At 36.3% G+C, this 25,485-nt stretch overlaps 1 protein-coding gene and 1 pseudogene across 1 annotated transcript in view; one reads left to right on the top strand and one right to left on the bottom strand.

The window, feature by feature from the left end:
- The window catches only part of LOC149153361 (uncharacterized), a 305,256-nt gene that overhangs the window by 4,756 nt on the left and 275,015 nt on the right, over positions 1-25,485 (bottom strand). The window lies entirely within an intron of this gene.
- On the top strand, positions 2,616-4,132 carry LOC149153362 (putative sucrose-phosphatase 2; annotated as a pseudogene).

Consider the following 25,485-nt stretch of genomic DNA (forward strand, 5'->3'; position numbering starts at 1 on the left):
CATCGGTACCATGCGCTACAAGCACTCATACAACCCATCTCTGACCTCCCCTATATGATCTTCTCCTAGCTTAGCTTTATAATGATACTTTGGGTTCAAGAAATACCTAGCTACATGTATAGGACGATGGAGTTGATTGTTCCATTTGTTATCAATGATCTCCCAAATAGGCCCATATTTACCTACTCTGTCTTTGTAGGTTGCTCATATTTGCTCCTTTGCCTAATCCATAGCCTCATAGATGTAGCCCATGGCGAATTTTTCCCCATCTACCAACCATAACACCTTAACAAGGGGCTCACCAATTTTCACAAGCTTTGTTGCTTTTTTCCAAAAAGTGTTGTCAAAAACTTTCTTTTTGGTGTCTTTTCCATCTGCTCTGCGAGCCCATCGAGATGAATTCCATTCATCACTGGAAAACATTTTCTGCAAGTTTTGTTGTTGGGAAGTGAGAGATTGCAATGTGAGGAAGTGAGTTGCAAATCTTGTGATGGCAGGCCTAACAAGCTCCTTGCCCCCAGTGTTTTTCCTCATTAGGCTCAACACCCATGAGTGGTTGTAGATGTATTTTGTGATACTCTTGGCATGCTCTACAATGTTCTTCACCCACTCCACTTTTCCTATGTCCTCAAGCATGAGGTCTATGCAATGTGCAGCACATGGGGTCCAAAATATGGTCTTGTAATTAGCCTCTAGCATCTTTCTAGCAAGAACATAGTTTGAGGTATTATCAGTGATGACATGCACAACATTATGTGCCCCCACTGATGTAACAATGTCATCCAAAAGCTCAAATAATAGTTTGGCATCTTTCACCTTGTTAGATGCATCAACCGATCTCAAAAAGAGATAGAAATTTATGATAGTGTGGATTTTTTCATCAATCCATCCATCTGACATGATGGAACAACCTGTTTTGGTCCATGTCTCTTTATATTCAATCGAATAATCTCCAATGGATGCAATCTCTTTTTGCAAAAGTCTTCCCCTCAAGTCATGCATAGTAGGGCCTCTAAAGCCCTTTCCCACAGCAAAAACAACATCCCACATAGATTGGTAGTAAGGTGAGTGAGCAACATTAAAAGGGATATCTGCATCATACCACCATCTAGCAATGTATTCAAAAGAAACACATTTGCACTACTTTTTCCAATGAGCATCCAAGGTGGGTTGACTTAGACTTGGTTGGGAGGCAGTGGCACTAGTAGAGGCTGAGGTGGAGGAAGGTGTAAAATAGCACTTAATGTTCATCCTTTTTTTACCTTTGGCTTGGCCTTGAGGTTGAGACCCAAGGGAGGGAGGAACATAATGGAAGGGGTCTTGGGGATTGGAGGAGTCTTCAAAGTCAAAATCATCATACCCACTTGCTTCTCTCTCTCTCCTAGCCATAGCTTCCTCAAGTTCCTTCTTCCTTGCAATTTCATCTTGAATAGCCTTTTCCCTAGCTTTTGCCTCCTGATACTTCTCAAACTTTTCAAGGTATTCTTTCCTAATAGGCCCTATGACTTCATTTGGTGCATCACAAGGGGTTACTTGGCCTCTTATACCAGCCAAGTGTTGTTTCAACCCATAAATACCCCCTACTCCCATTGGGTGCTTGCAATATTTGCACAAAATTTTGCCATCAACAACATCACAGTGAATCCATGTAGCATCTTTGGCTTTTGGGGCCATAATGGATGGTGAAATTTCAGATTTTGAATGAAAGAGATCTGCAAATAAAATAGGAAAATGAAAAACCTATGATTAACTACTATCCTTCTAGTTCTTCCTTAATGCATTTTAACTTGAAACTTGAAACTTGGAAGAGGGGAAGAAAATTAAAAACAAAGATCAATAAATCTGGAATTTTTTTTGGGAAAAATCATACCTTGAAGGTTGGAAATGAAAACTAGTTAATGAAGTCTCCTCCCAAAGATTCCAACTACACTTGAAAGCTCCTCCAAGATGACAAAGAACCTCCAAACTTCTTGTTGTTGCTCCAAAACTCAAGGTTCTTGCAGCACTGCCCAAGCTCTCAAACTCTCACAAACACTTGAAATCAATTGTGTGAGACAAATGAGAGCTTGGGCTTGCTTTTATAATTGTAAGTGAGCAAATTTGGAGGGAAATTTGCCCATGGTTTGGGAAAAACCACCTTAAGAAACCATCTACAGGCCCCACAAATCCGCCTAAGTCTGCGTGTGTCGACTCGGTTAGTTAGGTGCCAAACTGGCCCGCACGCGTCGACTCGGCCAGTTAGTGTTGGAATTGGTTGGTTAGGATCGGTTAGGTGCCAAACCGGTCGGTTTGGCCGATTTTCGGTCTAAACAGGCCGATTTTTAAAACTATGCATTAAACCCTATTGATGTCCCTGTCTTCATGATGCATATTACATTTATTCCTCATGTTTTATCTTGGATATTGATCTTATTGATGCATTAGGGTGTAGGGTGTGGTTGCCCTAATAAGGTATTGTAAGCCTCATTCGCCCTCAAGCTTTATCCTTTTATAGTATGCGTTGCAAAGGAGTAAAGGTATCTTGTGTTAATGGCCATGGATTCATTCTAACTACATTAGCGTTTGTGAACCACTTCTTTACTCATGCATCTTTGAAATCCTAGATCACTGTGATTATGGATATAACCCCAGCCATATTGTCACCTGACGATCATAATCTAAGGTGCATTTTTCAGTTTTAGTTTTCATGAGAATTTCTTAACATTTTCAATAGCATTATCATGTTAATACATCACATACTATATCAATGTCATTCCATGTGCTCAAGTGTTAAATTGGTTGAAGGCAGGTTTAGAATGCACTGCAAATTGTTCTATTAAGAAACCCTTTGAGGCACCCTTGTCATATTGGAAGTGGTGAAAGTACTTATACTAGATTTGTCTAGATTAACTAACCAGTTTTTGTAATATCTCATTTTGTTTGAACTCTTAAGGCCTTAACATTTAAATTTGTAAAGCTTACTTTGTATTACACAATCTTACTAACATATATTATAATTGTGCATGCAGGGTTATTGGAAGTGATGAAAGTACTTATACTAGATTTGTCTAGATTAACTAACCAATTTTTGTAATCTCTCATTTTTTTTTTAGCTCTTTAGGCCTTAACACTTAAGCTTGTAAAGCTTACTTTGTATTACACAATCTTAATAACATATATTATAATTTCGCATGCAATGTGAGTAATGGCGAATGCCTTAAACTATGCTATGAAGGGGTCGATGTCAAAGTGATACAAAGGAGGAATCAGAGCAATGTTCCCACAAAGTCAGTTTTTATTTAGACAAGCAAGATGCACCAACAGTCCAAGATGAACTATTTTCTAAATTGAAACAGTGTGGGGAATTAGATTTCTTCCAATTTTTCACCAAAGACATACCTTATGTAATGAGATTGGCGTGAAGTTAATATTTAGTGGTGGTATGGCCTTTGATGTGCTTCCCAAAATGGGTGGTAAAGGAAAAACCCTTGCCTACCTAATGAGAAAGAAGAAGAAAGAGGGGTGGTTATCCATGGATGTCCTTGTTTGTGGAGACTCCGACAATGATACAAAATTATTCTTGGTTGGAGTAAATGGAGTCATTATCAGTAACGCTCAAGAGGAGTTGATCCAATGGTATTGGTTCCATAATTTTGTGGATAACATCTACCATGCATGTGAAATATGTGTTGGTGGGATCATTCACATTCTACAACACTATGATTTTGGACCATACAATCCACCACGTAAGAGAACAAGGAACCTAAACTTCAAAATGGAAGGTTGCTAGATAACGGGTCAACGAAATGAAAAGTTACAAAGTTTAATCTCTTTTTAGAGACGTGGCTTAGGGCTATGTTACCATATTCCAGACAATGACCAAAATTACCAAGAATAGTGGAAGCAATTGCGAGTTATTTAATTTCACACTGTTGAAGCTAAAGTACATCTCTCTCGACGCACTCTGTCTTGGATGCACATTCTCATGCACACACAATGATATCGTGGATAATGGTGCAACTATGATTTATCCATGGGGAAGATAGTCAAGTTTGAAAAAATCATTGGACCTTGTTTGACAAAAGCATGGGCTAATGAGTGGAACAATTTTATGACCTAGATTGACAACATTGAAGAAAAGGCGTTGGGCTAGAATTACTATACAAAGAATGCATTGAAGGGTGCGCAAGACCATACAATGTGAACCATAGTGGAAAGCGCATGAGCCGACATCACATACATAGAAAGGATATTGAAATTTATGACAAGCGTAGACAATAAATACAAAGTTGGGTCAAAAGATGCTATCAATTGTTACATGGGAGAGATAAATTAGTACATATAGTGCGTTGTTGGAAGAATTGTATAAGAGTCTCCAAAGAAAATATGTCAAATATGGCAATTATGGTTGGCCTCACGCGAAAATAATATGGATATATAACATTAAACAAACATTGGCCCATGCCAAGTGTCACATAACTAACCATCATATTCAAATGGATGCACATGTAATACAAACACACGTGGTCGGAGAATTACACAAGCAATGCCCTATCATGCATAGTGATGTTGTGATTAAACATATGTCATTCAAAGGGATATACGTTGCATATAAGTGCCTTTAAAAGCCACATAAACTGCCTTGAGGGATAATACTTTGCATCAAAAAAGGATTTGCAAAGGCAACGACAAAGGTTCCCTCAAAAGGGTGATGAAGAATTTAAATAAATCCAAGCGGTGGAAGAGTAATATAAAGGAGAGTTTAAAATTATTCGAAGGCTGCATTTAAAAGAACGCTCAAAGGATGTTATGGATTATTAAATTTGTCGAAGTGATATTGCATGCGTTTGCAAACCATACAAAAGTTGCACTGAAGAGTCGATAAAAATTCATATATCAATTACATTCTAGAGGATATATACGTTATCATGCGCTAAGGGTTTTATTGTTGTATGAGACGATCATAATTGACAGTGCAATGAAGATCTAAAGTGACAACGCAACACCAACAATACGAAACTATATATCACAAATGACTTGCGAATACAATATATAAAGGAGGTAATGTCGTTATAAAGGAGACAATGAGCTCGCGAGTGCACTACGCGCATCTTAACCATAGTCTCGAAGCCTTTCCCTTAAAAATTGCACTTGGCGCCAGTACACTGCAATTATACCACTAGAATGCCATAACACGACATAGGGCATTAGTGCAATCGCACCTTAGAGCAACAAAGTGAGATCCCCCTATTACTAAATAGTTTGTCACCGCAAAGTGTAATCATACACCAAAAGTGCGATGGCAATTCATCTTTTAGTAAGTTGCAGTGCACTTGTTGGTGTACACCTAAGGCGCAACTCTTAGAGTAGGGGTTGTCACTCTAATCCCTACTCACTCCGTTTAGACTCTCTCCTAGCTAAGTCAAGGGGGGTAGTCCCTAAGGATGATTGATGAAGGAAAACTTGTTGAAGCAACAAGTCTAGGAGATCTAAGGGCAAGGCAATTATTATTAGTGTAACTTGATTATGATTAGAGCAAGTGTGAATGTTTATGAGCAATGTGTTTTAAGATGGATTCAATTAGGATCAATGAGGCAAATATAAGATAAATATGATAAACTAGTGCCTTAACAATGCTCAATGAGAATTAAGAAACTTGCAAATAGATATCTCAAGTCACAATAATAACAATGTTCCAAATAGAGAAAGATTCAGACACATGAAATGCAAGATTTAGACACATGAAATGCAAAACTAAACTAGGTGTGATGCAAGATCTTGGTTGATTTTAGTTATATGCCTAGTCTAGGTGAAGCCTTCTCCTCAATTGTTTTGAAGCTAGTCACAAACAAGGTTGTAGAGAGAAGTGACAAGGAAGGAGGCTAGGGCCTCATTAACAATACCTACCCGGGACTTCTAACCACCCAAGTGCCTTCGTTCCTACAAGGGATTGCCCGTAAGAGAACTGCAAGGTCACCTGTGTTAACTGTGAATGGGGGTCTAACTTCTCAAATTGAATGGTGAAGAAGGTTGTCCTATCTTTCTATCAACCAAGCTTAGGCTTGGAGGTAAATTTTAACCATGCAAGTCTAACTCTAGGATGAGAATGCAAGATGACCAAATTAGGATTGCTTCAATGAGATCACAAATATGCAAAGTGCTCCAATGAGAACAATATAAAACCACTTGTAACCAAGATATTCAAATACCACTTATCAACCCAAGATTACAAGATGTCAATTACAATTAATGAAACACTTCAAAGTTACTCAATGAAACAATGATAGCAATGATGTTTGATTACTTATACGTGCTTATTAGGATTTCTCTTTCACTTGTGTAATATAGCAATTAGAACAAGAGGAACCTCAAGATTACACAAGCACAATTAGATGAAATTGCTAACAGTGACTTAAATAATGAAATGCAACGAGAGTCACCTGCAACTATGCAATGCAAATTCTAACAAGAGAGAACAAAAACAAGATGGTTAGTGACCTATCTAGAAGACAAAGCTATCCTTGACGAGATCACAAGAGAAGAACCAAAAACAATGCCAATCTACTATCCTCCTAGTTGTCAGATGCCAATAGATGCACAATGATCAACCCTAATGCTTGGAAGGAATGCAACAGACCACTATCAAGATGAGATCAGTGTACTGTAGCCACTGTCAGTCGAGATCAGAGTATTGTTAATGAGATTAGTCACCAAAGAGCAAGCATAAAACACCTATTAATCCCTTTTTGATTAATGTGTAACAAATTTAGTGCTTTTAGGGCATTATTATTATTGTTGTTCTTGTGATTAAGGTCTGCAAATAAAATGCTTCAGATCTGATTGTTTTGACAGCCTGCCAAAGGTAATAGTGGAGGAGGATCAAGGCCTTAAAGCCTTGCGGCCTTCCTTTGGTGATTGGTATATAAATGCAAGCACTCAAATATCAATGTTTTGACCACAAACAAGCAATGATAACCCTTCCAAAGAGCCATGCTACACTTGCAACCACAAAAGAATTAGCCCTAGACTGATATGCAATGGTTATCAGACCTCCAAATGGCTTGCAGCCAAGGCTAGAGAGGCCTCTAAGCCTGTGGCTAGGGCAAGAAGATAGAAGGTTTGATGGAAAGAGGAATGCCCAAGCCCAAAACAAAATGTTAAACCCTTGCCCAAGTGAACACTAGGCCTGCAACTCAACCACAGTTAGCCTTGTAAACAAATTTGATAAATCTTTCAATGGATCAGAATTGGTAATAACAATTTCTCAATGAAAAAACCCAAATCAAACCCTTGCAAAAATTGTGTTTATGCCTGCAGCAAGGTATGATTAGATTATAGACCAAATGTAATAATTTTATGATGCCTCCAATGCCTGCAACTAGGCTATTTTGGCCTATTTAGGCATGCGGCTAGGCCTAACTAGCCTCAAAGCCTAGTGACTGCCTCAATGGCCTAGAGATCAGACTTCTCGGCCCTCAAAAAATTTGCAATGAACTTGCAATGGAAACAAGTTGATTTCATGCCAAAAATATGATTTATAGCCCCAAAAGTGTTTGCAAAACTTTTTGGTGATAAATCCTTATGAAAAACCCTGATTTGCAATGAAAACTAGCCCTTCTAGGGCTTGCGGCCTCCAAGATTGATAGAGCGTTGAGCAATAGAGGCTCAAGGAAGGTGGATCTAGGCCTTCAAAGGCTAGATCAAGGGCCCAAACCCTTTCAGCCCTTTTCAAATAGCTGAACGACTTCCTTCAAAGTGCTACAATGCCCAAACCCTAGCTGCTAGGCTAGGTGAGGTCTAACGCCTTCAATCATTTGGATTTGTCCTTAATCTTGAACCAATGGCACCTGCAAAAACAACCCTAGCCGTCCCTCTAGATATATAGGAAAATGAAAAAACTATACCCTAGTAGGTTATATATACAAGGAAAAATAATTACGAGGGTTAGAAAAAAAAAATTACAAATTATCTACACTATTCACAATAAAACTTTTAGCTCCAATTAGCAGATCTATCTTTGTTAGCACAAATAGATTGAAGATAAATGAGTGAAATAAGATTTTTTTTTATTTTGAGCAATGGCCAAGATCACTTCATAAAATTTTTAGATAAGTCTTGGAGAATTTAACACAATTGGCTCTTGAGTTTCTTGTCTTGGGAGTTGGCTGGTCCAACTGAAGACTTCCCATCACACCCAAGATCTGAATACCATATAGTCTCTACACACTTGAGATGAAGTTATTAGATCAAAAGGGGCTAGATACACATTAAAACCTTCAAAATCTAGAGATACCTGCTAGATCAATCAAGTTAGAATGTTTTTCTAAACCCAGTAACTAATGCAAGATACTTGTGCAAATAGTTAATCCAACCACTGGCTAATGAAATAATAACTTGTGCAATATTATTCAGTAGAGCATTAAGAACATGATCCAGAAAACATTACCACAAGAAACAAAAGAGGAACACCATCACAAATAAACCCCCAAAGACTTTTGCTTTATTATTCCAAAAGAAAGATTACATCCAACAGAGCTTGACTCAGAGCTTGCTCAAGATTTTCTGATGAGTGCATGGTATAATGAGAAGCATAATAGCTTCCTTATATAGAAAATGAGAGCATCAAACCCCTCCAAGTGGAAATAACGACTAGTTTTCTTGATCCATGGCTTGATCTTTGTCAAATTAATTTGATCCCTTGATAATTGGCGAACAGATCTCCAAAAGAATTCAATTTCCTTGATTGTTGGGTTGGATGGACCAAATTTTGACTTTTGGGTGGTTTTGGACCACTAGAGAATCTTCAAAACATAGAATTATCGTAATTCTCACATTCAATCAACCACCTTGACCCAAAAATTCGATTTTCTTGAGAAAATATTCTTTTTGGCCCCAAAGAATTTATGGACTGGGACTTTCTACCTTAGAAATGAGTCCTTTCATATATTTGACTTTGACAAAGGACCTCAATAATTTTTTATAATTTTTCCACTTGGAGAAAACTTAATTTTCTCTCATTTTAATCTTTGACATTTTTCCAGTTTAATTATTTTGACATTGTTTTTACTAGAAAATAAAATAAAAGACTCTAGAGGGGATTACACATATTTTCCACCCTCAAAGTGGGTCTAAAAGATATTTTTCCGTTGATGCCTAATTATGAGTAATCGTCCACTCAAAATATTCCTAGACAACACATTTTACATCAAGATATTACATAGACATCCCATTAGAAGGGGAATTTTACAATTGACACATGACCTCTTAGATTCGACCAAATTTTGCGACACTAGGCAGATGATCTAGTATTATAAAATACATAGACTCGATAACACTAGGACTCACCTTGGACCTTACCATCGAGACCCACTCTACCTTTGGGGTATGTGTGGGAGAAAAACTCTGCCAATTATTTGGGTTCGAAAACGTGAATAATTAGCGAAGGGTAAAAAACTCCCTAGAGTGAAACTCTTTAGCAAGAAATCTTAGGCTATCTGGATGTTTTTACATGGCTTCATAGTCATACTAGAATCATTTTTACAATAAAAGCCCACAGGGTTGTAGAATTTGGATTACAATCATAATCTGGAAGTTGCATGATGAAGATGATCTTGAAATTTTTTATCTACTGATGTGTACTCTACGTCTTGGGGATGTCGACACAGGTGTAGTCAACACAACCAAGACCTGGCTGGAAATTATGTGTTAATGATTGTGCAATGGTATTATTGGTAAGTTGCTTCATGTTTGGCAAGGCGCTCAAAAGTGAAAAAAGGGACCTAGGTATGAGAAAGAGGTTGATTCTCAAAAGTTGAAAGATCAAAGAAAGAGTCATCTTAGTGGTAGCATTATTCACTTGGTTGTTGGCAAGGAGCCAAGGATTCTTCAAGAAACAAGTGTTAGGTCCCTATAACACTAGTGTATTCCCTTATTGTTATTAGTGTAGCCTCATTGTTATTGTTGTGTCTGTTGACCACTGGAGTGGCACCTGATTATTATATGAAGACTCCATGCCCAAGGATAATCCAGAGGACACTTGTACCATTAGATATCATCAGTCAACAGATTTTTTTAACTCTACTTCTATTTTCTCATCATCTTTCTTGTACCCAAATTCCACACCTTGCGGGGAATTGTAATAAGTGATACTAGTAATGATGTGTTTTGAGTATGTAACAAGCATAGGATGTTGGGACTCTATAATAGAGTTCAGGCTTCTGTGATCCATATCAATTTAGAGAGAGATTTTTCGGCGAAAATCACATGGAAAATCATTTGTCGACGCGTTTCGAACCAACAAGTGTGGTTCATCATCAGGACAAGTTGAAGAAACAGATCCAGCTAAGCAAGTTAAATAGGCAGAACAGAGTCTCCTGACCAACGGCTAGTTTGACTCAAGGACCGGGGTCAAAAATATTTTATTAGCTTAGTTAGTAAGAATTAGGACCAAATATAAATTGAAGGGTATTTAGTTTACAAATTTTAATAAAAATTAGAAATTAGTTAAATAATGGACCCTAAAAGCAATATATATAAAATAATATTATTTAAAATATTAAAATTATAAAATAATAAAAGATCTAACAAATGTCAAAAGGGGAAGGTTAGTTAAAAATATTCAAAATAAAACAAGTAAATAGATAAATAAAAAATAAATTAAAAATTATAAATTATAAAATACTAAGAAACGTCAAAACGAGGATAGGTTAGTTAGGAAAAAAATAATAAAATAAAACAAATAAATGGATAAATGAAAATTAAATTAGAAATGAAAAAGTAAATAAATAAATAAATTAGTTAAAAAACATAAAAATAATAATAATAATAATAATAGTAAATAAAATAATAAAGATAAAATAAAAATAAAATAATCAAATCAAAATTAAAAGCCTATAAATATTATTAAAAATTATCGAAAAATTAATGGAAGAAAACCACAGAGGTTAGAAAAATAAGTCAAAAATGGTAATAATGTAACGAATAAATGAAAATAATAAGAATAAAATAAATAGGTTAGTTAGAAAAATTAGTTAAAAAGTCTGAATAAATAAATAAAATAAAGACAAAACAAATAAAATAAAAGAGGGTGGGTTAGTTAAAAAAGTAATAACCGAACAAATAAATAAATAAATTCAGAACAAAAATAATAAAAATTAGTTAAAAGGACTCAAAAATTAAAGGTAAAAATAGCATGAATTAATAAAAGTAAATCCATAAAACATAAATCAGTTAAAATAATAATAGTAATAATAGTAAATAAAATAATAAAGATAAAAATAAAAATAAAATAATCAAATCAAAATTAAAAGCCTATAAATACTATTAAAAATTATCGAAAAATTAATGGAAGAAAACCACAGAGGTTAGAAAAAATAAGTCAAAAATGGTAACAATGTAATGAATAAATGAAAATAAAAAGAATAAAATAAATAGGTTAGTTAGAAAAATTAGTAAAAAAGTCGGAATAAATAAATAAAATAAAGACAAAACAAATAAACAAAATATAAGAGGGTAGGTTAGTTAAAAAAGTAATAACCGAACAAATAAATTAAGAATAAAAATAATAAAAATTAGTTAAAAGGACTCAAAAAATAAAGGTAATAATAGAATGAATCAATAAAAGTAAATCCATAAAACATAAATCAGTTAAAATAAAAAGGTTAATACTAGATAAATAATAAAAAGTAAATAGATAAAAAGAAATAAACCCTAAAGAAGAGGGCGGAAACCAACTAGGAAGAGAGAGCAGGGACCCAACATCTACTGACTTTCCAGCCATCGTCTCTATTAAGATTGCAAGGCCTTTTTTCAATTTCAAGCGCTTCCCTAAATTTACGATGATGGAAATGCGAAACCCTAGCAATAACACTAGCCTCCTCAATGCAAACATGATGATTGGTTTTCTCAGCATGTTCAGCTAAAGCGGAGGACTTGGCTCTCCTATGCTTAAGGTCCGCAGCGTGCTCACTAATCCTTTGATTAATAGAGCGACCAGTCTCTCCAATATAGGGGGTCCCATAGGAACAAGGGATCAAATAAACCCCTTTCATATCCTTAGGGTCGATAGGATCCTTTACAGATCTTAGGGACCCACGAATGGTGTTCAGGGGCCTGAAGGTCACAGGGATACTATGCTTCCGGAGAATCCTCCCAATCCTATCAGTAGTCCCCTGAACATACGGAAGAAGGACACCTGGGATTCGTTCCTTCGGTTCCCTTTTATTCAAAGAATTCTAAGCTAATAAAATATTTTTGACCCCGGTCCTTGAGTCAAACTAGCCGTTGGTCAGGAGACTCTGTTCTGCCTATTTAACTTGCTTAGCTGGATCTGTTTCTTCAACTTGTCCTGATGATGAACCACACTTGTTGGTTCGAAATGCGTCGACAAATGATTTTCCATGTTGGGACTCTATCAACAAACGAATACACCTTAGAGTTCTTTTTTTATTTGGTTAATTATCCTTTCTTTTTTCAGAGGCGGATAATTCTCAGGGTTTTTTCACTCACTCTTTACCCCAACGTCGGGGTGACGGTTTGAAGGTTGAGCCCCTAACACATCTTAGTTTCTAGAGTTGATGTATATTTACCATACTAGATCACACAAAAAAATTTGTGGAATTTGGTTAGGTTTAAGTAGTCATTTTTTAATTTTTTAGATTTTCGGCACTACAGAAATTGCAATAAAAATTGTTTTTGTAATGTAAAAAGTGATGTCTAGAGAAGTTGTATGGGGTATGAGTTGTTGAAAGTAGTGTAACTAGGTTCGGTCTTCATTATTTTTGCATTAATGTATTTTTGTATTTTTGCTCTAATTAAAGAGCCCAAGATAAGTCATGTAAAAATAAAAACAATCATGTATTATTTGTGTAAGTGTAATGAATGTAAGTCCTTCTAGATCATTAAAGAAATACTCAAATGTGTACCCACAGTTTTACTCAAGAAACCGCTCAAAGGAATGCTATGAAACCACGTCGGCTCAGCTAATTGATCAAAGGTTATGTCGGCCTAATCTAAGTTCACGTCAGCCCAATGGATGAGAGGGCAAGCCTATATATAGGCTACATGTGTCTCCTCCAAATGGAAATTTAATTCATGTCTCTCATGAAGAAGTGAAGTAACGTTAAGGTCAAAGAAAGAAGATAGCCGCAGCACATGAGGAAGTTTGTCCCCTCATGCAAGTTACCATCGAGCCTGCTCTTCGTCTCGGCATCTGGATCAGGGTTAGGGTATTGCATTTCGTGATTGCCTGAAGGGTTTGAAGGGCAGTATTGACCTCAAATGAAAGGAGAAGATTGCGGTTGGATAGTGCAAGGGTATCGTAGGGCTAGAAGAGACTTAACTCCATCCATGTATATGCATACGCTCTGAAATCTAGGGCTTCTCCCTTCGTTGTGGTGACAGTCAACCTTATTACCTTGTGGAAGCTTTGTAAACCAGCTCTATTCATAACAATGACAACTTATAAGACATCTACATGTGGAGCGAGGATAGATCGAGGCTAGGAGAGCCTATCCGAACTGTTTTGGTGCAGACTGTCATAATCATTCAACTGCAGAACTGAACAGTGTGATTGGGTACACATTCTGAGGTATTGTCATTTGATGTTGAAGGCATTTCGGAGTCAAGTTTGGGTCATGTAACTTCTCAATAAAGATTCTATAAGAAAGAGTTCAAGGGTTTTTCCTCTCAAGTTTTGGAGAGGTTTTTGCCCTGGCATGGTGCCAATATCTTGTGTACTTGTGCATGGTTGATTTTCTTGTTTTGATAGCTGGTTGATGATAACACTTCATGGTAATAATAATATCAATCAAATCTGAAGAAAAATAATGTCTCAAGCAGTTATCAAAGTAAAGAGAAATAGATTAATTGTATTGCCCTTAATTTCTCAACATGAGTAATGAAATTTGCACCTCTCACCCTCAACTTTCTACTATGACACACTTTGAGAGGTTAAAAATATATTTTGAACCCTCAAAACCCACTTTTCCTAAGTTTGGTGGGAAATATGGCAATTAATTAAGCCAGAAATTAAATAAATGGAAAAAAATAAATATCCACATATGCTAAATGTTGTGGAAATGAGGTGGAAAATTATGGGGGAGTCAAAGTGAAGTCCCAAGGTGATGTGGACTCCTAAAATTAAGGAAATGACATGTGCTCAAATAAAATCAAATTTCTAGCTTTAAATGAGAAAGTTGGTTACTTGGAAATATGGATTTGCGAAGTTAATGCACATTTGGGAGGATTTGGGAGAATATTTGGTGGAGATTTTTGTAGGAAATTGTCCCCACAAGGGTTACCACCCATATACACTTTTCATTCCATGATAAAATTCAAATTTGGCACATAAGGGAAGAAGAAAATGATGTCCACTTGCTAGAATTCGATTTTTACACTTGGCTTTGGAGCTCCAGTTATCAAACTCGAATTTCCTTTGGATCATGATCAACATGCCACTTGACATTTCTCTTCTACATTGGGATCTCCACCATTGCTACATTTGTCATTTCATTTTTCATTGGGATTGGCTCCCATAGTTCTATTAAAATGAGTCTTTGGCTCTCATATTCTATCTTTAGAACAAGCTATTGGGCTTATGGAGACTCTATTGGATTTTGTATTCATTTTCATATAATAAAAGGACTTTGGGGTACTATTGTGTTGGTGTTCTCCTTCCATTCCTTGAGGTGATGTTATTTCAATTGTCGTGCTTTACATTTTACATGTATGTTGCATTATGCTAGTTATCATTTTGCCACTTGTTTGGATTAACATACGCAAGCTAGCTTGTATGGTTTTTGGGTTAGAAAAATACTCTAGGAAGAGGAGGACTAGAATATTTTTGGTGAAATCTCTAGTCTTCTCCTCCATTATATAATCTAATCCCTTTATGAATGCTGACATCATTTTCCAAGTGTGTAGAGATCTTTAGATTTGGATGAAGGATTACAAACTAACTCCCAAGATCAAGAATAGAAGGACCCAATCGGTTTGCCTCAAGTATCTCATTAAATGATTTTGAAAGAGGGAATTTCATTTCCTCTAGCCTACTAAGATCACATAAATTTAAATTAAATACTTTTCTTGATCAATATCTTGTGCTTTCAAGGATTTTATTTGCTACCTAGAGCATGGTTTTAACTAGACAAGCATGGAGTTCTACTTGCATGTCTTAATCTAGTTCTTGTACACTAATTGTAGATTATCATTTTGACTATTTCATGTCATCTTTCCACTCATTTTGGATCTGTTTTGAACCCCTTTCGAGCAGATTTGAGACGAAAATTCAAGAAGATTGTGAGTATTTTAAGCATCATTTCTCGAAAGGTCAAGTTCTACTTTGAGGGCAGCATTCTTCTCTCACTAGGTTGTGGGCTATAGGAGCTTAGCCTCTCTCCTTAGCGCTGAATACAACTCTCTTTGTGCCTTATTTGATTGCTGCAAATTTGTTTTTGTATTTTCAGATTTTGTCAAAGACTCATTTGGTTTCCTTGGGAAGTATTCTCAAAAGGCTTTTATTTTCTCTCTTTGCAACCAATCTCTAATAATAATAAAATTATTTTTTCTTGTGAGGGAGCTTGGGATTTTTCCCATGGTACCCTTTCTCCTCATTTAGAGGGAGGATCATTGCTTGTGGGTGGACTAATCTCTTAGTTTAGTTACTCCAATTTTCTTTGTTAATCTCATTGCTAAGCTCATTTGTTCGTGATTAGTTTCTTAACATAACACTCACATCCATTCTCATTTTAGCATACATTTGAGATTGGTTTATGTTTGCCATTTCCATTTCTTGAATACTTGTATTGAGCAATCTACTACAACACATGCAATTTTTCTTTTGATGCAAGCAAGTATTTTATATTTATTGGGCAAGCTTAAACTAGTTTAATTTATCCATCTACTTTGGTTTCACAAGTCTCTTGAGCACATTGCTTTATCATTGTCAATTTATATTGTGTGGCATTATCATTATCATTGGGGCTTTCTTGTGTCACTCCATTGAAGCAATTTGGCATTGATTTCGTTTACTTGCAAAGCAACATATTTGGAACTTGTGGAGCTACATTGAGCTAATTGTTTCACTTTCCCTTTCCATTGAAAGATATTGGTATTGTTTATTTGAGCATTGTCTTTTATTTTGAGCACTAATATCAATACTTTCTTGGAAGCAATAACACTCACCCATGCATTTCATCTAGCCATTTAAGTATAAGAAGGTTTCCAAGCCAGGGCCCAAGCCTCACTAAAATTAACCTCCAAGCATAAGCTTGGTTGATAGAAAGTATAGGGAAAAAGACTTTCTTGGAAATTTCTTCCATCTTGTATGAAATAAGGTAAAAGTGTTGTGATCCTGTAGTTATGAAGGTGGCTTGTCCCTTTGTAGGAACGAAGGCACACGCTGGCTCGTAAGACTCAAGGGATGGGTATTGTTAGTGACACCTTCATGCCCTTGCCCTCTCTTTCGTACAGTCACCCCAATTTTTACCCTTTGGTAAGAGCTCAAGAGGAGGACTTCTCATTTAGATTAGGAATTTTAGATTAAAAATAACCAGGACTAATTGCATTCAAATCTAGTATAGGTGCATTCCATGCTAATACATCTTATGATTTCATTTGCAATTGTCCATTTTACTTGTCATTATTGAATATTTTATGTTGGCGAGTATTGTTTCATTTTCTTTTTGCAAGTAGAACACTAATTGATTTTCCTTTTGCAAGATATCTCTATATGCTTTTATTTAGGCATTGATTATATTTTGAAGGGGTTTTATATCTTGTATCGATTATCGTGCTAACATCTTTGTTTCCATTTCAGGATTGCTTTGCTTTCATTTTTTGAAGCATTTTACTTTTTTTTTTAGCAAATATATCTTTCGTTCCCGTTGATCAATTTATCTTAAGGAACTAGTTTTATGGTTTTATTATGTTAATGATTTTTATTGCTCATAATTCTTAAAAGTAATTCATTTTCACTTTAACAACTCTCTTAGAACCTCACATTTCTTTTATCTTAGTTTTCCATATTAGGGACCACCCCCCATAGCTAACCTAGGAGATAGCTTAAATAGAAAGAGAGGGGATTTAATGTGACAACCCCTTCTCTTAGTTCCTTGCCACCAACCACACCTTGTGGGGTTCAAGGCTTTTCTCACTGACTCGTAGGTTGACTCGTAGGTAGGTGTAGGCGGCAGGGTTAACAATTTTGTCGTCGTTGATTGATTATATTTTAAAGATATTTTATATCTTGTATCGATTATCATGCTAACATCTTTGTTTCCATTTCAGGATTGTTTTACTTTCATTTTTTGAAGCATTCTACTTTTGTTTTTAGCAAATATATCTTTCATTCATGTTGATCAATTTATCTTAAAGCACTGATTTTAAGGTTTTATTATGTTAATGATTTTTATTGCTCACATCATATTTTGCTCATAATTCTTAAAAGTAATCCACTTTCACTTTAACATCTCTCCTAGAACCTCACATCTCTTTTATCTTAGTTTTCCATATGAGGGACCACCCCCCATAGCTAATCTAGGAAATAGCTTAAACGGAGAGAGAGGGGATTTAGTGTGACAACCCCTTCTCTTAGTTCCCTACCACCAACCACACCTTGTGGGGTAGAAGGTTTTTCTCACTGACTTGTAGGTAGGTGTAGGCGGCAGGGTTAACAGTGCCCATGTACTCCTCATATTGTTATTTGTGCCCTATAGAAGCCCACTATTGTTATTGTTGGGCCCTTAAATTATTATTGTTATGTCAGCGCTGATTATATTGTGACCCCTTAAACTCCTCTATATAGAAAGGAGGTTTTGTCATTTGAATCATCCAAGAATTATTAATTTGTGTAATGTAAAGGAGGTTGCCCCCTTGAAGAGGCTTATTTTGAAGTCATTTATCTATCTCTTCTTCTATTTTGTGTGCTGGTTGCATAACATTTGGTATCAAAGCTTTAGATTCTAGGGTTTCACTACTTCAAATAGGTCATCGTGGCATTTTCGCTATAACCTTTTTTTCTACAAAACTTCAAAAGCAGAAATTAAAACCCATTTGGGCAGAAATTTTGATAAACCTCGTGACCGACTTTCAGATCTTGTCTCACTATATTTTGGAGATATGCACTGAGGAAGTTAGGGTTTTTGCAGGCTCTTGAATTCCACCTCAAACAGACAACCATGGGAAAATCGTCATAACTTTCTCTCTAAGCGTCAGATTCGAATTTTGTAAAAAGTTACAGAAAGAGGACAGATTGTAGTTTGTTGGGTATCGTTTTCAGAGCCGAAGGTCGAAACAGTGACACGTGAAACTTCATACAAGTTCGCACTACTGAAACAGTGTATAATCAAGTCATCTTGGGAGATTGGGCATAACTCTTTCTTGGAGAATCCAATCTCGATCAGACTTGTGGCATTGGAAAGAGGACTTGGAGGGCAACTACACGACACAATTTCAAACATTGGAGATCCAAAATTTCAGAGATACATCATATTCAAAATCAAACTCCTACAAAGCAAAAGAAAAAAGGTGTAGTCTTTTTGAAAAGTTGCATAAGTTTTGTTTGAAAAATTAGTTTGAAGTGATTCGAAGGGAATAATAAAGCATAATTATCATTAATTGATGCCCCGAAGAAAGAAAATAGAAACCACCTAGTAAGCAATCTGAAATCTCTACTATGACTCATGAAGAAGAGAAAGAAATGCAACATGATATATCAAAATTACGAGACAAAGTATAACAAATTTCACTCTCACGAAAAGTAACAGAAACTAAGATGGATGGTTTGAAGAATGGCATCAATGAAGCAGAAGACAACATTGAAGATTTGAAGAAAGACATGGAAGGCTTGAAGGGAGGTTTAGCAAATTTGCTACAATAAATGCTTCCTAATGGCAAAAAGGTAGTAGAGGAAACTCATGAGGAGAACAAAAGAAATGTTAATCATGATTTCATAGACTCTAACGTTGGATTGAAGACCCACCATATTCCAAAGATCAATATGAGGAAGTTTGATGGCAAGGATCCTGTAACATGGATACTACAAATGGAGCAATATTTTGATCTCCATAATGTGCAAAACACACAAAAAGTATGCATTTCAACTTTATATTTAGAACCCAATCAGTTTGTATGGTATCGATGGCTTTGCTCTCATAAACAAATTGTCACTTGGTCAATTTTTACGGAGGAAATGATAGCACATTATGAGGATACAAAGAGAAACACCTTCTTTAGCCAATTGATAAATCTCAAACAAAAGGGTTCAATAGTGGAGCACATTGAGGACTTCCAAAAATTGAATATAAGGGTAAATGATATTCCAGAGCAGCATAGGATTGATGTCTTCATAGGGACTCTAAAGGATAACATCCAACATGAGGTTCGCCTTTGGGAACCTAATTCATTGGAGAAGGCATTCAGGTTGGCAAGAAAAATTGAAAGCAAAATTATGGCAACAAGGAAGCCTACCACTCACAACTATAAAGATGGAAGTGTGGTTGCTCCTAGCCTTCCACAACCTACAAGGTTGACACCACAACAATTGGAAGAAAAAAGAGAAAAAGGGCTTTGTTACAGTTGTGATAGAAAATACACTAAAGGTCATAAGTGTGTTGAGAAGAAATTATTTTACATCGATTGTGAAGAAGAGGAAAAAAGGAACAAGAAATATCAATAAAAGAGGATATACAACATGAACCAACCCCAGAGAAAGAAGAAATGAATCCAACCATATCTTGTAATGCATTGGCAAGAATTACCACTCCTCAAACTCTCAAGATAGAAGGACATATCAAGAAGAAAAAGGTAATAGTGTTGATTGATTCGGGTAGTACCCATAATTTTATTCATTGTAAGATAGCCAAGGAATTAAATTGCTTCTTATATCCAACACCAGAGTGCCAAGTGATGGTTGCAAATGGAGGAACCATAATTTTTTCTGGAAAGTGCCATAATATCAAGCTATCCATGGGAGAATATATATTGAATAGTCCAATTCTTTCCATTCCAATGGGTGGTGCTCGTGTTGTACTAGGAGTCGAAAGGTTACAATATTTGGGTATGATAGCTTTTAATTTTCAAAATCTTTTCTTGAATTTTTTTTGGAAAGGAAAGGAAGTTGAATTAAGGGGTATCATAGGGAAACCAAGAAAGATAATCAACTCTAATGGCATGACAAAGATTCTAAAAAAAACAACAGGGCGTAATTGCACAATTCTATTCACTAGAGGCTCAAACATCGAAATCAACTATTTCTCAAACCTCCAAAAAGCCTTGGACAATCATTCCAAGGTATTTGAGACTCCCAAAGACCTCCCACTTATTCGTGATCATGATCATACTATTCATTTGATTCCAGGAAGTATTCCTCCAAACATCAGGCCTTACAAATATCCCTATGCCCAAAAGAGTGAAATCGAACATATGGTTGCAGAAATGCTAGAGGCTGGTATAGTTCGACCTCGTCAAAGTTCTTTCTCTGCTCCAGTAGTATTGGTACACAAAAAGGATGGATCATGGCGCATGTGTTCAGATTATAGGGAGCTCAACAAGCTCACTATTAAAGATAAATTTCCCATTTCTATCATTGATGAATTTTGGATGAATTACATGGAGCATTTTACTTCACCAAGTTGGATCTTCATTCAGGATATCATCAAATAAGAATGAAGACTGAAGACATTTTGAAAACAACATTTAGAACTCATGAGGATCATTATGAATTTTTGGTCATGCCTTTTGGCCTTACCAATGCACCTTCTACATTTCAAGGTTTGATGAATTCCATTTTCAAACCCTTCCTTAGAAAATTTTTGTTAGTATTTTTTGATGATAGACTAATCTACATCAAGTCTTGGATGGATCATGTTCAACATGTTGACAGGGTGCTCAAGCTATTGGAGGAGAAACAATTATATGCAAAAACCTCCAAATGTTTCTTTGGAGTACAGGAGGTGGAATATTTGGGTCATATTGTATCTCATGAGGGTGTTAAGGTAGACCCTAACAAAATTAAAGCCATTAAGGAAAGGAAAATATCCACATCCATAAAGCATCTACGATGATTTCTCGAGTTGACAGGGTATTATCGCAAGTTTGTTAAGTATTATGGGAGAATAACAACACCTCTAACAACATTACTGAAGAAAGATGCATTTTTTTGGACTCTAGAAGCAACTAAGGCATTTGAGCATCTTAAAGAGGTAATGTGCCAAGCACCAGTCTTAGCTACGTCAGACTTCACAAAAACCTTTATTGTGAAATGTAATGCCTCAGGAAATGGAATTGGTGATGTTTTAATGCAAGAAGGAAGACCCATTGCTTTTGAAAGTCATCCAATCAAAGGAAAGTATTTACACAAAGCTATTTATGAGAAGGAAATGTTGACAATACTACATGCACTTAAGAAATGGTGACCTTACCTAATGGGAAGGCACTTCAAGGTAAAAATAGATCATGATAGTCTTAAATACTTTTTAGAACAAAGATTATCTTCAGAAGAGCAGTAAAAATCAGTCACAAAGATGTTGGGTTATGATTTTGAAATCATCTACAAAAAAGGGAAGCAAAATGTTGTCGCAGATGCACTCTCAAGAAAGGACGAGGATGCGGAAGTGTTTCTTTGTGCCATTTCTATTATCCAACCAGATTGGATAACTGAAGCAAGGGATGAATGGAAAAATGACGAAGAAGTGTGGGCACTCATTCAAAAGTTGCAACAAGATCCTAGTACATCTGATACATTCAGCTAGAATAATGATTCATTATGGTACAAATATCGCTTGTACCTTTGTAAGAATTCCCAACTCAAACAAAAAATTCTTCGGGAATTGGACACCTCTCCCTTAAGAGGGCACTCAGGATTTTTAAAAACTTACCACAAGGTTAAGAAGGAATTTTTTTGGGATGGCCTTAAATCTGATATTCAAAAGTTTGTGGTGGAATGTTTGGTTTGCCAACAAAATAGAGTTGAGACAATTAAGTCCCGGGTCTGTTACAACCTTTATCTATTCCAAAACAATGTTGGGAGGAGGTTTCAATGGATTTTATCATAGGTTTACCCAAGTCCAAAGGAAAGAGTGTCATCATTGTGGTAGTTGATAGACTTACCAAGTATGCACACTTTTGTAAATTATCTCATCCATTTAAATCCAATACAGTTGCTACTGCATTTATGGAAACAATTCAAAAGCTAAATGGAAACCCAAAGATTATTGTAAGCGACAAAGATCCTATTTTCACTGGAAATTTTTGGACGGAATTATTTTCTTGTCTGGGTACTCAATTAGCTCATAGCTCATCTTATCATCCTCAATCAGATGGGAAAACTGAGATAGTGAACAAATGTTTGGAAGGATATCTTCGTTGTTTTGTATCTGATAAACAAACACTTTGGGTCAAGTGTGTTGAAGAATCTAGGGCAAAGTAGTGTAGTATGATTCTTCGTTACTTGATAACAATTTGTGGAGTATTTTTACTTTTCTTTATTAGCTTATTCTTATTTTTCTTATTATTAGTGCATATGTGTGTACTTCATCAAACTGCTACCAAAACATAAAAACAAGAACAAAAGATGTTGGCTCTCTGCCAAGGCCAAAACCTCTCTTCTCTTGAGAGGAAAACCCTTTAGTGAATTTCTCTTATTGAAGCTTCTATTGATCAATGCCAAACCCTAGACCCCTGACTTAGAATATCCTCCAAGCACAAGTCAAGTCCTCTCCTCCTTTCTGCACTTTGTTCCCCGACACATAGGCTTCCTCCTTTCGGCACTTTGTCCCCCAGCACTTCGTCCTCCTTTGATTCTTGTCTAGAGATAGACCTTCCTTGAGTGAGCCTTCTAGATGAGGTGTTCCTCTTCTCTCCCTTGCTCAAGTAGACTTCTTGAGTGTATGGCTGGACTGTTGTTCTGCTGCCCTAGTTTTCTTATGTGTGGAAGGTACCCTTAGAGAATTAGGGTCCTTCCACCTTCGCTAGAGAGATAGGCTCCTTCACTAGGCTTGGGAGTCCTTGTAGGCTTGATTTCTCACCCAAACAATGATGTGTCATGGATTGTTTACCAGCTATAGACTTGTCCTCTTCTTTTCTGCACGTGTGACTGTTTCTAGCCCTAGAAACAGTAGTCTTCTTCCTTAGCGTTAATCCTTCTTCCTTTGTTTGTGAGTGTCTCTTCTTCACTCTTAGAGCGAGGCCTTGTAGACCTTAATTTCAAACCTAAACAACACAAGAATATTGACTGCTTGTCCCTGTTGTCATATCCGCAAATTTCTCCTTCTTCTCCTTGCATGTGTGATTGTTTCTAGCCCTAGAAACAATCCCCTACCTTTGTTGTTCTTCCTTCTTACTTCACTGCTCTTGTAGACCCTTCTCTTCGGCTTCCTTCATTCCTCTTCTCCTCCTTTCCTTTGCGGATTTTAGAGCCGAATGAATGCATTATATTGGAGTGGACATCCTTTATAAATAGAGGATTGTCCCTCCATTTAGGCCGACTAGTCAACTGTTTGCAAGCCGACTTGAAGAGTGGACTTCAGATGGTTCTTTTGGTGGTATTGCATGCTTGAAGGAGCTTCTTGATGGTTCCTTATCATAGGAGGAGACTTGACTTTGCTTGGAGGTATTCTTTTTGACTTTGTAACATGTCCTTAAGGTCTTCAACCTATTCTTTTGACTATTTGACTCACCTATAACACTTTAAATAGTGTTAGACCTATTTCAATGAGCAAGAAACTCATTGACATATATTATAAAAATAATATTTATTTTCTTGAATAAATACAAATATCAAAAGTACATTTATGAAAACCGAACCTAGTTACATTCCTTCAACAAAGTGGTTACCTCTGGTTGAATGGTGGTATAACACTTCCATACTGCATCAAAAATGTCTCCATTTATGGCACTTTATGGATATCATCCACCATCCATCACATCATCTTTACGAGAAAATTCTAAGGTTCAAGCAGTGGAAGATCACATCGAACATCAACAACAAGTTCTCCAACTCTTAAAGGATAACCTCACTTTGGCGCAAAATAGAATGAAACAATAGGTAGATCAACATTGCAGCGAAAGAAGTTTTGATGTAGGCGACTGGGTATTTTTACGGCTACAACCATACAAACAAATGTCCCTCAAGCAAGCTAAGAAGAATAATAAATTATCACCAAAGTATTATGGTCCTTACAAGGTGTTGCAAAAGATTGGTACTATGGCATACAAATTGGAGCTTCCTACATCTTCCCGAGTGCACCCAGTTTTCCATGTTTCATGCTTAAAGAAGGTTATAGGTGACAAGCTCCCAGTTCAAACAATATTGCCAGAACTTGACGAGGAAAGAAAAATCATATTGGAACCTGAAGCAGTCATGGAAACAAGAACTCGACAGTTACGAAATCGATCAATTTCAGAGTATCTCATCAAGTGGAAGAACTTACCCGTGGAAGATTCCACATGGGAGGATGATAATTTTATACAAAAGCATCCAGAACTACTCAAGCGTTGAGGACAACATTTTTTTGAAGGAGAGGGGCATGTTAGGTCCCTATAACACTAGTGTATTCCCTCATTGTTATTAGTGTAGCCCCCTTATTGTTATTGTTGTGCCCATGTAGTCCCCATATTGTTATTGTTGTGCCTTATAAAATCCCACTGTTGTTATTGTTGTGCCCTTAAATTATTATTGTTATGTCAGCTTTAATTATATTGTGACCCCTTATACTCCTATATATAGAAAAGAGGTTTTGTCATTTGAATCATCCAAGAATTATTCATTTGTGTAATGTAAAGGAGGTTGCCCCCTCGAAGAGGCTTATTTTGAAGTCATTTATCTATCTCTTCTTCTATTTTGTGAGTTGGTTGCATAACAACAAGAATGAGGATGGTAACACAATTTCAAGAAGAGTCATCAAAGGCTTTGTATACAGTTCAATAAAGCATATTAGGGAAAAGAAACGAAGACAAGAGTGGCAAGGGCCATCTATGCTTGTGGGGTAACTCTTGATGTGATAAATGAGGGCAATTAACAAAGCCTTCAAGGTTTCATGGGGCCCAACTATTAATAGGTCCAGATAGTTTTGCTCAAGAAAGAGAGGCATCTTGTTGAAGATGTTTTAAGGCTAATTCATAGCTCATCGACTAGCTCAAGAGTTTCCATTATTTCATATGGATGGACAAATACAAGCAGTAAGCCATTGGTCAATGTCATTGCTTCATCACCAAAAGAAGCAATGCTTTTCAAGGAAAAAGATTGTTTAGGTGAGGTAAAAAATAGGACTTTCATCGCTGAAATTTTAACTGTTGTTATTGAGCAAACAGGGTCAAATAATGTAGTGCAAGTTGTCACAAATAATGCACCTATTTGTAGAGCCACAGTAAATATAATCACATTTTTAGACTCGTTGCATTGTCCATAATTTAAATTTGATTTTAGAAGAGTTTGCAGCTAAAACTCCATGGATAAAGGAGATGGTGGAGCAGGATAGGGAAATCACAACAATCATCACCAAACATCAC

Source organism: Pinus tabuliformis, chromosome 9 (assembly GCF_031772625.1).
Source record: "Pinus tabuliformis cultivar Carrire ecotype Pingquan chromosome 9, CPIR1, whole genome shotgun sequence".
In the NCBI taxonomy this organism is placed as follows: Eukaryota; Viridiplantae; Streptophyta; class Pinopsida; order Pinales; family Pinaceae; genus Pinus; species Pinus tabuliformis.